Here is an 11,405-nt window from a genome sequence, read left to right as displayed (position 1 = left end):
TCCTCTCTTCCTGTGGAGTTTTGCTTCTGGCTTCACTTTCTCCCCCATGAACACCATGTTCTACACAGTTTCTATTCTTTCTTTGTCCACTATTTGACATCGTAAATCCATTTGGAAAATTTTATGTTTTTATTGTGGAAAGTGATTGAACTCATCATTGTTTATAGCGAGAGGGCAGTGGATGCCTTGCTGGAAGCTATTAGATTTGAAGCTGTATATTGTTTGCACTGGGTGTTGTTGATATTGGTCTCCCTCTTAAAGGTGGGATACTGGAAATCTTCAGTGACAATAGGTCGACAGTGTAGAATCTGTACTACCTTAGATCCATACAACTAGATGGGAAAACACACAAGCAACATGAAAAAAAAGAGAACAAAATGCCACAAACCAAGATGCTCCAATAAGAGAAACCACTGGCAACACAATAGAAGAAATGTCCAAGGAGTTTAGAATGTACATAGTTAATCTGATCTGTGAAGTAAAGGATGGTATAGTGAAGTTAAAGAGAAAATATAGGAAGTGAAAGATCACTTCAATAGAGTTAGAGATTATGAAAAAAAAAAGCAGATATCATCAAATGAAGGAATCCATAAATCAAATTACAAATTCAATGGAAAGCATCACCAATAGACTAGATCATTTGGAAGACAGAACCTCAGACAATGAAGACAAAATATTTAATATTGAAAATAAAGTTGACCATGAAGAGAAGATGGTAAAAATCCATGAAGAGAAGTTTCAAATTATGGTATAACATGAAAAGACCAAATTTAAGAATTATCGGGATAGAAAAGGAACAGAGATATAAACCAAAGGAATGTACAATCTTTTTAATGATAAAATATCAGAAAATTTCCTAAACCTAAAGAATGAAATGGAAAATCAATACAGCAGGCTTACAGGACCCCAAATGTACAAAAATACAGCAGACCCACACCAGGACACATTATAATGAAAATGAAAATACAGAATAAGGATAAAATCTTAAAAGTCGTGGATAAAAAAAGCAAATTACACAGAGGAGAAAACCAATTGGGATCTCAACTGATTTTTCAACCCAGACCCTCAAAGCTAGGAGGCCATGGAACAACATATTTCAAGTTCTGAAAGAAAATGGATGCCAACCAAGAATTCTATATCCAGCAAAATTGTTTCAGATTTGAAGATGAAATAAAAAAAACCTTCCATGATAAACAAAAGTTAAAATAATTCACACTTAGAAAGCTGGCACTACAGGACATTCTCAACAAAATATTCCATGAGGATGAAATGAAATAAAGTGAAAACCACCAAAGGGAAGAACTGCACTAAAGGAATAGTCAAAAGAGAAACTAAATCAAATTAAAAATCAGAAATAAACCAAAATGACTGGGAATACAACTCATACCTCAGTTATAACCTTGAATATTAATGAATTAAACTCTTCAATCAAAAGACATAGACTTGCAGATTGGATTAAAAAACAAGACCCAACAATATGCTATCTCCAAGAACTCAACTCATAGGCAAAGACATCCACAGACTGAAGGTGAAAGGAGGAGAAAAAACATATCATTCATATGGATTATATAAACAAACAGGAGTTTCCGTTCTCATATAGAATAAAGTGAACTTCAAACCAAAGTTGATCAGAAGGGACAAAAAAGGGCATTTCATTCTACTGAAGGAAATTATACAGCAACAAGACATAATGATTGTAAATATTTGTCCTCCAAATAATGGAACATATGTACATCAAACCCTTCTGTATTTTAAGAATCAAATAAACACAACACAATAATAGTGGGTGAATTTAACACACCTCTCTCAATACTAGATAGATCTTCTAAACAAAAACTAAATAAAGAAACTATAGAACTAAATAATACAATGCAATAATTTAGACTTAGCAGACATGCATAGAATATTTCATTCACACAAGCAAATACACTTTTTTTCTTAGATCGCACATCAATCCTCTAAAATAGACCATATCTTATGCCACAAAGCAACTCTTAGTAAATACAAAAAACTGAGATGACACCTTGCATTCTATCAGATCATAATACTGAAATTAGAAATCAATGATAAATAAAAATAGAAGCTACCTAACACATGGAGACTAAATAATATACTATGAATGATGAATGGTAGTAGAAGAAATCAAGGATGAAATAAAAAATACATAGAGATAAATGAGAATACCCAATACAACATAACAAATCTCTGGGACACTATGAGGCCGTACTGAGAAGGAAAGTTCACTGCATTGGAGCTCATTTATTAAAATAATAAAAAATCAACAAATAAATGACTAACATTACATCTCAAAGCCCTAGAAAAAGAACAAATCAACACCAAAACATAGGATAGGAAATAATTAAAATCAGACCTGAAATTAATGAATTGAAACAAAAGAAACAATTGAAAAAATTGACAAAACACAAAAAAGTTGATCATTTGAAAAAAAATCAATAAAATTGATAAACCCTAGCCGCACTAATGAAAAGAAAAAGAGAGAAAACCCAAATTACTAAAATACATGATGAAAAAGGAAATACCACAACAGACACAGCTATTATGAAATATTTATACTCTAATAAAATAAAAAATATTTAAGACATTGACAAATTCTAGAGACATACGACCTACCTAAACTGAATCAGGAGGTCATTCACATTTAAACAGATCAATTTCAATCAATGAAATAGAAGAAGCCATCAAAAGTCTACCAACCAAGAAAAGCCTGGGACCAGACAAGATTCTCAGTTTGAGTTTTACAAGACCTTCAAAAAATAATTAACACCAATACTCCTCAAATTATTCCATAAAATAGAAAAGGAGGGAACCCATCAAACTCATTCTATGAGGCTAATATCACCCTGATACCAAAACCAGACAAAGACACATCAAGGAAAGAAAACTTCAGACCAATATCCCTGATGAACATGAATGCAAAAATTCTCAATAAAATTCTGGCAAATCACATACAAAACATGTTATAAGATAGTGTACCACAATCAAGTGGAGTTCATCCCAGGGATGCAGGGTTGTTTCAACAAATGGAAATCAATAAATGTAATTCATCACATTAATAGACTTAAAATAAGATCATATGATTATCTCAATAGATGCAGAAAAAAACATTTGATAAAACACAGCTCCCCTTCATGTTCAAAACACTAGAAAAATTAGGGATAGTAAGGAACATACCTCAACATCATAAAAGGCCATAGATGCTAAATCCAAGACCAACATCCTTCTACAGAGGGAAAAATTGAAAGCACGCCCTCTAAAAACTGGAACAAGACAAGATGCCCTCTTCACCATCTGGATAATTCAACATTGTCCCTTGAAACTCTAACCAGAGCAATTAGACTGAAGAAAGAAAATAAAGGTATAACAAATAGGTAAAGAAATCAAACATTCACTATTTGCCGATGGTATGATTCTACATCTGGAAGATTCAAAAAATTCCACCAAAAATCTTCTATAACTATAAATGAATTCAGCAAAGTAGCAGCATATAAAATCAATACCCACAAATCAAAACACATTCCTATACATCAGTAATGAATCCACTGAAAGAGAAATAAAGAACACTGCCCCATTCACAATCACCTCAAAAAAAAAAAAAAAAAGTGAAAGTTCTCTACAATGAAAACTACAGAACACTAAAAAAAAGAAATTGAGGGCTAAGAACCTAAGAGGGGGAATGTCATTGACTGCAACTCACACTAAAGGAGGAAGACGATCACCATCATAAAAGCGAAGTTTGCCATACAGTAAGGATCAGGAGATCTGATCCTGTTTGCAGAACCATCCCTATTACAGAATTTGGGGTCATGTCTCCCACTTCATCCTTCCAGAACCATCCCAGATCTGTAAGACTCCATCTGGGGAATCACTAGTAGTTCTTGGAAGGGAATGAAGGAAGATTGGTTGGTTGGAAATAAGAACAGGGTTGAATGAGTTCCACAAAGCAGGGTTCTCAAACTCGTGGACAATAATCCATTGAAGAAGACAACTTTAAAAACCAAGTCAAAGCAACACGTAGAGAAGTGAGATGAGAGGGGCCTTCTCGGGAAAGAAGACAGCTGGTCCACAGCCAAAGAATCTTGAACCAGCTCTCCCAGGAAGATGGGAGGTTGCTCTGCAGAAAACCCCCTTCAGGATCATGAGGAAGACAAGAAAGAACCAACAGAAGACTCCTGGAAATAGAGATGGTGGCAGTGCCAGGGAAGCACCCCAGGCCCCTAGGAAGAAAAGGGCCCGGGCAGACCCCACTGGGGAGAGTGAAGAGGTATTTAAGAATAGAATGGAAGTTAAAGTGAAGATTCCTGAAGAACTGAAACCATGGCTTGTAAAGGACTGGAACTTGGTAACCAGGCAGAAGCAGCTGTTTCAGCTCCCTACTAAGAAGAACATAGATGTCATCCTGGAAGAGTATGCAAAATTGTGAGAAATCACAGGGGAGTGCTGATAACAAGGAATATGCAATTAATGAAGATGTGGCAGGAACAAAAGAGTATTTCAATGTGATGTTGGCCACTCAGCTACTCTACAAATTTGAGAGGCCCCAGTATGCCAAAATTCTTTTGGCTCACCCTGATGTGCCAATGTCCCAGGTTTATGGAGCACCACACCTACTGAGATTATTTGTAAGAATTGGAGCAATGTTGGCTTACACGCCCCTTGATGAGAAGAGCTTTGCATTATTGTTGGACTATCTGCATGATTTCCTAAAATATCTGGCAAAGAATTCTGCATCTCTGTTTAATGCCAGTGATTACAAAGTGGCTTCTGCTGAGTACCACCACAAAGCCCTGTGAGGGTCTACTGACCACTCGCTATTATGTCTGGTATCTGTAAACACTTTCTGTTCTTAGGCTTCTCCTTGTATAACTGATGTTTCTTTAAAATCGTTAATGTATAACAGGGCTTATGTTTCAGTTTGTTTTTCTGTTCTGTTTAAACAAAATAAAAGGAGTGCAAGCTCCTTTACTCATTTCAAAGTTGCTACCAGTGTATGCAGTAATTAAAGAAGAAATGAATGTTTCTTCTGAATGGTAGAACATTTTATTGCCTAGTTGACACCATGCTTGAATGCTGGTGGTTCTATCCCTTTGACACTACACAATTTTCTAATATGTGTTAAATGTTATGTGATGAAACACCCTGATTCCTGGTGCCAATGGTCAACTTAATGTATATACCCCAAAACCCATGCATTTGTGCCTTTTTTTTTTTTTTTTTAATGGTGCTTGAAGTAAAACAGCCCACCCTCTGCAAATCCATCTATGTTGTTCTTAGGCATTCTATCTTTGCTCAAATTGTTGAAGGATGGTGATTTGTTTCATGGTTTTTGTATTTGAGTCTAATGCACGTTCTAACATGATAGAGGGAATGCATTATTGTGTAGCTGCAGTTTTCTAGAAAAGAAAAAAAAAAAAAAAAGAAATTGAAGAAGACCTTAGAAGATGGAAAGCCCTCCCATGCTCCTGGATAGGCAGAATTAATATGTCAAAATGGTCATACTACCAAAGTGTTATACAATTTAATACAATTCCTATTAAAATCCCAATGTTCTTCACAGAACTAGAAAAAACAATCATGAAATTCATTTGGAAAGATAAGAGACCCAGAATACCCACAGCAATCCTTAGCAAGAAAGTGAAGCAGAAGCCATCACAATATCAGACCTTAAATTATACAATTATACTACAGAGCTATAGTAATAAAAACAAGCATGGTATTGGCACCCAAATAGACATGTAGACCAATGGTACAGAATAGAAGACACAGAGACAACCCACATAAATATGGTTAACTCATACTAGATAAAGGTGCCAAAAGATTCACTGGAGAAAAAAAAAATGTTTATTCAACAATGGAAAAATGGGAAGTCACATGTAACAAAATGAGATTAAACCCTTATCTCTCCCCTGCATGAAACTCAACTCACTGTGGATCAAAGACTTAGTCACTAGAACAGAGACCTTGCAACTACTAGAGAAAAAAAGTAGGCCCAAATCTTCACCACGTCAGCCTAGGACCTGACTTCCTTAACAAGACTCCTAAGCATAAGAAGTTTAAATCAAGAAGCAGAAGTAAATGGGATGGACTCAAACTAAAAAGCTGCTTTTCAGCAAAAGAAACAATAATGTGAAGAGAGAGCCTACAATTTGGGAGAAATCTTTACCACATGCACCTCAAACAAAGCATTAATCTCCAAGATATATAAAGAACTCAAAAACTTAACACCAAAAAACAATAACACAATCAATAAATAGGCTAAGGAACTGAACAGACACTTCACAGATGATATTCAATTGATTAACAAAAATATGAAAAAGTTTTCAACATCTCTAGCAATTAGAGAAATGCAAATCAAAACTACTCTTAAGATTTCATCTCACTCCAATCAGAATGGCAAGTATCAAGAATTCAAGCAACAATGTTGGTGAGGATGTGGGGAAAAAGGTACACTCATACATTGCTGGTGGGAATGCAAACTGATGCAACCACTCTGGAATGCAGTATGGAATTCCTCAGAAAACTTGAAATGGAACCACCATTTGATCTAGTTATTCCAGTCCTTGGTTTATACCCAAAGGCAAAGGACTTGAAATCAACATACTACAGTGATGCAGCCACATCGATGTTTACAGCAGCTCAATTCACAATAGCTAAATGATGGAACCAACCTAGATGCCCTTCAACAGATGAATGGATAAAGACAATGTGAGATATCTCTCTCTCTCTCTCTTTCTCTCTCAAACACACACACACACACACACATATGTAATGGAATATTTACTCTGCTTTAAAGAAGAATGAAATTCTGGCATTTGCAGGTAAATGGATGGAGTTGGAGAATGTCCAACTAAGTGAAATAAGCCAAACCCAACAAACCAAAGTCCAAATGTTTTCTCTGATATGCAGAAGCTAATTCACAATAAGGAGGGGGGACAGGGAAGAATAGAGTTACTTTATATTAGGTAGAGGGGAATGAAGGGAGGGAAAGGCATTTGGGGGAAGGAATGAGAGTAGAGTGAAACAGACATTATTACCTCATATACATGTATGACTGCATGACCAATGTGATCCTACAGTATGTATAATCAGAAAATGAGTGATTACACTGTATGATCTATCAAAATGTATAAATCCATTCTTCTGTCATGTACAACTAATTAGAACAAATAAAATTTAAAAATTAAGCAAAAACAAAAGAAACTGTAAAAACTGATTGAAGAAATTGAAAATTTGAATAATATTGTGTCTACTTGCACCAAGTCTAAATGTCCTTCCTGGTAAAAAGTCTGTTAAACATTTAAGCAAGAAATTATATTCCTACACACACTCTTTCAGAATATAGAGGAATACGCTTCTCAACACTTTCTTTTTAAAAAGGATTATATTAAAAATTTACACCTTATACAGTGTATACATGTATCATATGGTATCCCCATAAACATGTACAATTATGATGTTTTATGTATCAGTTAAAAATTAAGAAAGAAAGCACAGGAAAATCTTTGTGACTTCAGATAAAGGTTTCTTGAGCAGGATACAACATATATTAAACATTAAGAAAAAATTAGTAAAAACAAGGTATTAGGAGATAATATTTATAATATAGATATCAGACAAAGGATTTAAAATATACTTAAAAATGCTTTAAAGAAAATAAGTACAAAATGAACAGATCTGATAGATACTTAGCCTAAGAAATACAAATGACCAAAAAGCATGTGAAAAAAGTCCAGTATCATTAGTCATTGATAAAATGGAAATTCAAACCATAATGTGATTCCACTACACAATCATTGTAATTCCTAAAATATATTAACAATAGTTAGTGCTGTCAAAGCTGCAAAACAACTGGAGCTTTCATATATTGTAGAATGGGATAGAGTTTGAACTTCTTAAAAAGTTCAATTATGTGCGTTCTATTATACCTTTTTAAGGTATTTTCCTGAGAAAGGAAACATGTACACAAAACAACTTGCAAAGGAATGTTCCTTTTATTCATATTAACCTAAAACTGTAAACCCCTTTGTTAGATGAGGAATGTATCCCATATTGGACTATTACACAGCGGTAGAAAAGGAATGAAACCAGATGTGGAATCCTATGCTTGTAAGCCCACCAACTCAGAAAGCTGAGGCAGAAGGATTGCAAGTTCCAGGTAAGCCTCAACAATTTAGCAAGATCCTGTCTCAAAATAAAAAAGAAAGAACTGGGAGGTAATTCAGTGGTAAAGCACCTTTAGGTTCAATTCCCAGGACCCATCCTGCCCCATCAAAAATTTAAAAAAAGAAAAATAAGGAATGAACTACTGATAGATGCAAAATGTACTAATCCAAAATAACTATGCTGAGCAAAAGAAGTTAGATTAATGGAATGCATGCTGTATGATTCCAATGGTTTGAAACTCTAGTGAAGACAAAATCTAACCTACAGAAATTTAAAGGAGATTGGTGTGTGGATGCATGGGCCACAGTTTTAGAATGGGACTCGACACAGAAAGGCACAATGAAAACTTTTTTGGGATGATGGAAATATTGTATTATGTTTATTTTAGTGTATGCATTTGTCCAAATATACTGTATATATTCTATATATGTCTAATATTCTCAATATAGTTGACTAAAAACTTGAGTTTCCCTTTTTAGGGATATAGATAACTATCAGAGAACAGCTCTTCCATCCTAACAAGAAAAAGACAGATAATCTGTAAAATCTTAGTTATTTTTTAAACCCATTTGCCAGCTGAACTGTAAAGAATGGAAAGATTCTGAATTATAACTGCAGAGCTACACAAACTACAGTGGTTGGCACAGTATGACAGAGTGCTTAAAGTAGGTAAGCATAAACCAGCTAAACATTAACAAATTCTTAAAGGCTGAATGTAGACTACACCTGTGATTTACAAATGCACTGAAAACATCCCTGTGTCAACTTGAGTAGTTCAGTTTCAACATTAGAGCCCATATAAAGCTCGTTTTGTCATTTCTTGGATAAAAAGCAAGCACTGTGACAGGAAAAGAGTGTGGCAGTCCTATAATCTGAATCCACAGTTTGAAAAGTTGTGCAACAGGTAAACATATCCCATAGACAAGCACTTAGGGTTAAGGATAATTTGCAAATGCTATTTTCCTTTTAATTCTCAGCAAACTGGAATTAGAAGAGATGTCCTTAGGATAAAGAGCATTACAAAAAAACAACAAAAAATCCTACAGTTAATACCATACACAATTTTAAATACTGAACTTTTAACTTCCTCTAAGACAGGAATAAGTTAATTGTCCATTCTTCCCCAAGTTTGAGGTCAGCCTGGCAAGTTAGCAAGATCAGAATAAAAAGGATCAGGGATATAGCTCATGGTAGATAACTTGCCTAGCATGCAAGTCTTAGGATTCATGGTCAGTACTGCAAAAAAAAAATTTAAAAAATAAAAAATAAATAACCTCAAAGAATTTTAAATGAATCTATTAAACCAATTAGTGATTGTAGTAAGGTCAGGAAAAGAAAATGTTACATCCAAAAAATTATCTCTCAAAAATGATATAAAATTATTCACAATAGCATAAAAATATGAATTAATACTTAGGGATAAATCTAACAATATGTGAATAGAAGCAAGTTAAGTACACTGAAATACATCATCACATTGAGAGAAATTTAAAAGTCTAAATAATGAAAATGTTCTGTGGTTCATGAGATGAAAATCTCATATCATTAAATTGTGTTTTCCAGTACAATCGCAATCAAAATCCTAGTATGCTTTTGGGTAGAAACTGACAAATTTGATTATAAATGTGGAAAACTCAAAGGAATTTAGAAGGACCAAAACAATTTTGAGAAAGATGATTACTTGATTTTATGATTTACTATAAGCATTGATAATCAAAACAGTGTGGTGTTGGTATAAAGACAGAAATGCAAATAGGACAGAATAGAGAACTTAGAAACAGATCCACACATAAACTGATTTTCAATAAAAGTGAAATTGAGATTCAGTGGAACAAGGACACTCTTTTCAACAAATGGTGCTGAAAAAACTGGATATACATATCCAAACAAAATTATAACTTTTATCCATACGGCACACTATATATGAAAGGCAAACTCAAAATTAATGAGTTAAATGTAATTTCTGAAAGTATAATCCTAGCCAAATGCATCTGCCTATAACTTCAGAAACTCAGAAGACTGAGGCATTGAGACATGCATGTCAGGTCAGAATCAGCAACTTTGCAAGGCTCTATGCAACTTAGTGAGACTCTGTCTTAAAAAAAAATAAAAGGCTGAAGATATGGCTCAGTGGTTAAGTATCCCTGGGCTTAATCCCTCTTCCCCTGAAAGTATAATCCTATGGAAGAAAATCATTGTGAGTGATCTTAGATTAGTTGAATACTTATACAAAGCAAAAGAGGAAAAACAATGAACAGAATTTAGTAAAAAGTTTAAAACCTCTAGATTTGAAAGCAATGTGTAGAAAAATAAAAAGACAAACCACCAACTAGGAGAAAATATTTGCAAAGTTTACTGATATATGACTTGTATAAATAATTGTATTTCATAAAATTGGAAAAAAATTTGAACATACACTTCACCAGTGATAAAGATGGCAAATAAACACATTAAAAGATGTTCAATATCATTAGTCATTAGGGAAAATTAAAATCACAGTGAGTTACTAGTGAGTTAACACACCTATTAGAATGGCTAAGATTTTTAAAAAACCAACAACAGAAAATCTCACATACAGAGTAATAAGTACTCTTACATATAACTGGTAAGTATGTAAAATGGTACGTACGTTCACTTGGGAAAATCATTTTTTCTTTTTTTAATAAAGTAAAAATACAACCTGGGAATACTATTTCCAGAAATTTACCCAAGAAAAATTAGAATACATGTTTACCCAGAGAATTGTATATGAATGTTTCTACCATTTTCATAATAGAAAAAAAAACTGAAAAATCCAACTTTTTTATCCAGTTGCTGAGTGGATACACAAATTATAGTATACACAATACAAGGAATATTTTTCAGCAGTTAAGAGAATGAAGTACTGGTAAATGCAAAAACATGGATGAACAAGAGCATTATGCTAAGTGAAAGGCAGGATCAAAAGACAACATACTGGAGAATTCTATTTAAATGACATTATGGGTAAAGTAGTATCTACAGGAAGATATAATTTTTTTTGTCAGAGGCTGGGTAGAGGGAAAAGAAACTATTTGTAGTGATGGAAGTATTTTGTATCATAAATATGGTGTTACACAACTGTATAATCTGTGAAAACTATACACTATACACATAAGAATTTAACTTATGTAAACTTGATCTAAAAATTTTTTTAATGGGAAAAACAGCAAGATGATTTTTTTGTTTTGTTTTTGGTACTTGGG

General features: G+C 33.8%; 1 pseudogene across 1 annotated transcript; it reads left to right on the top strand.

Moving 5' to 3' along the window:
* Positions 1–3,947: 3,947 nt before the first annotated feature.
* On the top strand, positions 3,948–5,009 carry LOC306663063 (mortality factor 4-like protein 2; annotated as a pseudogene). Its single transcript has one exon. The product of its transcript is annotated as a mortality factor 4-like protein 2 (transcript).
* Positions 5,010–11,405: the final 6,396 nt, after the last annotated feature.

This window comes from Sciurus vulgaris (assembly GCF_902686455.1).
Source record: "Sciurus vulgaris genome assembly, chromosome: 6".
In the NCBI taxonomy this organism is placed as follows: Eukaryota; Metazoa; Chordata; class Mammalia; order Rodentia; family Sciuridae; genus Sciurus; species Sciurus vulgaris.
Note: the sequence above shows the minus strand (reverse complement) of the source record. Positions and strands in the feature narration are given on the sequence as shown.